The sequence below is a fragment of the Gallus gallus genome, chromosome 2 (assembly GCF_016699485.2).
Source record: "Gallus gallus isolate bGalGal1 chromosome 2, bGalGal1.mat.broiler.GRCg7b, whole genome shotgun sequence".
In the NCBI taxonomy this organism is placed as follows: Eukaryota; Metazoa; Chordata; class Aves; order Galliformes; family Phasianidae; genus Gallus; species Gallus gallus.
Window position 1 is genome coordinate 81378975 of NC_052533.1, and position 3822 is coordinate 81382796.

Below are 3822 nucleotides of genomic sequence, written 5' to 3' on the forward strand. Positions count from 1 at the left end.
ACAACAAAATTGACCATTGTGATTTCATGGAAAGAAAAACAATGGTAGTTACTTTCTAATTCTCTTTTCTAGTTCACGGATATCTGCGGTAGCTTATAAACATAAATTCAACTTGTGGGATGGAAGGTAGTTTGGGGCATTTTTCAGGATAAATATAATTATATATTTTATGAATTCATCTTTCCTTGACAGGAAGATTTAGTTGTATTTTATCTGTGACTGGGATATAGACTGTAGTGTAAATTCATGTGATATTAGGAAACAGGTTTAGAGACAAATCTCACAAAAAAAGACTGGTCAAAATAGAGACGAAGAGGGCAAAAGGACAACAATAACAACAACAACAAGATCACAATGGAAACTTGATTAGTCTGAGAGATCACATTCTCTTGCTAACCCTGAATGATCCTATACAGCAGTACTTTGGGAGAATAAGGAATTAATTCCATCTGATATTGAATTTCATCCTATCTTTTCTCTGCAACATGATATAAATCAGAGATACTCCATTCATTTATCTGAGTTTTTCAGCTTTGGGCTAGCTGAACAAACCACAAGGGGCTGAGCAAGAAATCACTTTTACTCACTGACACAGGTGTCTGGTTATCACCAGGATACCAAATTCATAGAGAAAGTAATGGGGAAAAAACTAAAGTTGTTTTCAGTTCATTGGTGATGCTATGTATTAAAATTACCTTGGACCTAGTTATTTTTAGGGTCAAACTAAAGCAATGTTTGAATTTTCCCACCTGAACAAAAGAAAAAAGAAGAAATTCACTCCTGATATAAAATTCATTTGACTATATCAGAAGACTTTTTTGTTATTATTTTTAAGGACTTTTTTTTACCTAGAAGTAAACAACAATGACAAAAAAAAAAAAAAAAAAACTCAGCATTTGCTATGTTTAAATTAAAATCTGTTACACCAAATATAAAAGTAAGTAAGAACAAAATTTAATAAAATACAAATAAAAAGGATGAAAAATAACCAACATAGATACAACAAATACAAAATGCAAATACTCTTTAATGTTCTTCTATATTTTCCCAAGGTTGTCTTAACTGAAATAACCTAACCAACTCAATACAAATTCATGAACAGCCTTTATTACCCAAAAATGCACTTTAAAGCCAGAATATGACACCTGGAACGTTATTTACTCTCTTAAAAAGAAAGATACTTTAAATCTATCCTGCAATCTGCAAAATTAATTGCAAGATAAAGCAAGTAGCAATTTGTAATTCCTACTCTTTATTCTTTAAAATTTGCATATATCCTAATTTCACGATCAGCAAATCTGTTCTTATCTACAAACCATCTGCTAGTTTCCTCAATTTCTTCTTAAATTTGGATAATAGGCATCCTTCAATATTCTTGTTACGTGCTTAACATGACCTGGCCTTTCTTGGCAAAGGTTCTACTCACAGATTTTACCCACAGCTATTTAGAAGATAAATAACGACAGCAGTAACAGTGGCAGCATACCATGCAGCAATGGATTCTTTCTGTATTCAAATCCTTTCATTTTGCTAACAGAAAAGAGCAACTGGCTGCAATTGCATAGCAGCTTTATGTAAAAAGAGCATTTCATTTTCATTCAAGAATGTTCCTTTTTTTTTTTTTTTTTTTTTTTTGAGAGAGAGAGATTTGAAACTAGTACTCTCTGCCTGTCTACCCATCTTCAATTACTTTACTGTCAGTTACAGATGCAGGAGAAATAAACACCATAGGCAAGAAGTTGCTGCAGACAGCAAGCATTTTAAATGACTTTGAAAGACAGAAACTGAATAAAATCATGAATATTGATTGACAGTCTTAACAGAGAAGAGGAAAGTCTAGAAGATCAAAAGATGTAGTTTGGATTTATATTTTTTACTGTTTTAATATATGATGAATTCTTAGCTTTACAAGAGTATGAGTTTACAGACAGAATGATAACTACTGAAGTAATTCCACAAGAAAACAAACATCTTGTAAAAGAAGATAAATGTCATTCAGAATGCTTGATTTTATTATTAGAGGTAATTTTGATTTAGACATGGAGGCTAAAAATCTCTAATTCTGAAAATGATCGTGTACACTGGAAAACTGTGTGAAAGGGAACAACTTGACAACATATTATTTTTGATGGTTGCCAAGCTGGGATTCCCATGAAACTCATCAGCACTTTTATAATGTTTTATTAAACTTGTTTGTTGAGATTATGTTGCTAGCCAAATTAGATTTGATGGTAGAAACTTCTGTGGGGACTATAGAAGTGCTGGGATATGTACCTTTGCTCGAGTTTAATGGAAATATGAACAACATCTTCAGATGATAAGTGCTAAAAATGAATTATTTTTAGTAGAATGGAACACCTAAAAAATGTCAGAAAAATATGTACTTTCCAATAATTTCCATGTTTTATGCCTCCCAGTACAAACATAAATCTCCTTGAGAACTAGATAATCTGACACTTGTGGTACTACTAGCCCTCTGACTGTTGAAAACTCAAAGGATTTTTTTTTTGTTTGTTTTTCTTGTAAAGGATCAGCTCAGTTTTGGCTCACATTAGACGTACAGCTTGATGGTTGAGCACTGTAAATTTTTCTTTGTTCTGTTTGTCATTATATACTATAATAATTTTATCATATAAAAATTGTAGAACTCTGATTCTTTGGAACATGAAATCTTTACAGCAACATGATCCCATTGTTCTAGCTTCTGTACTAACATAGTATGAAAACTGTCCTTGCCCCAGAGAGGTGGCAGAAGAATGTGTCACTGTCATACAGGTTAAACAACAACAGCTAGTTGTTAAGGAACTAAAAGGCTCTACATGTGTGAAACAGGAAAAAAAAAAAAAAGAAAAAAAGAAATCTTGAAACATGAAAAGCATGTTCAGGTGGTCAAAGAGCTCTCCAGCTCAGTTGCTCAACCCCATACACCATGTGTTAAAGTCACAGTTAATTACAGAATCACAGAATTGCAGGAGCTGGAAGGGACAAAAGATATTATCGAGTCCAACCCCCCTGCTAAAACAGGTGCCCCACAGTTGGTCAGACAGGTAGGCATCCAGATGAGTCTTGACTATCTCCATAGAAGGAGGCTCCACAGCCACTCTAGCTCCACAACCTTTTCCAGTACTCTGTCACCCTTACTGTAAAGAAATTCTTTCACATGTTTGTATGGAACTTCCTATGTTCAAGTTTTAGGACATTGCTCCTTGTCCTAACAACATCACAACACACCACCAAGAAGAGCCTGGCCTCATCCATTTGCCTTCCACCTTCCCTTAGGTATGTATAAACATCAATCAGATCTGCCCTCAGTCTTCTTTTCTCCAGCTCTTCTTTTCTCCAGTCCCAAGTCACTCTGCCTTTTCTGATAAGAGAGATGTTCCAAGCTTTTTGTCATCTTTGTGGCCCTCCATTTTGCTGTTTAGAATAGGAGATTTGAGATACCTTTTTCTGTGATACAAACTGGTAGTACTGAACTCTGTCATCTTAGCCATAAAATATCTAGTCACTTCAGAGAGGGAAGCTGTGCAAAACAAAAATATTTGTTTCCCTACTCTTGTTATCAGTGATTATTTCACTATAGAAAATACAGGAATCAATCTGAGGTCCTTTGATGCTTTAGAACTAGAGACATGGGCACTGCTGCTCATTAATAATCTTTATTTGTATATTTTCCTGGGTTTTTGTTCATCCCGTTATTTTGACTGTCATTCACAATAAAAATAAACACATAAAAAATCTCTCAAGCTTTCTTTTCAGATTCATAAGCATTTTGAAAAGCAGTACTTCAGCCATAAGAACAATACTACTGAGGATCACTTC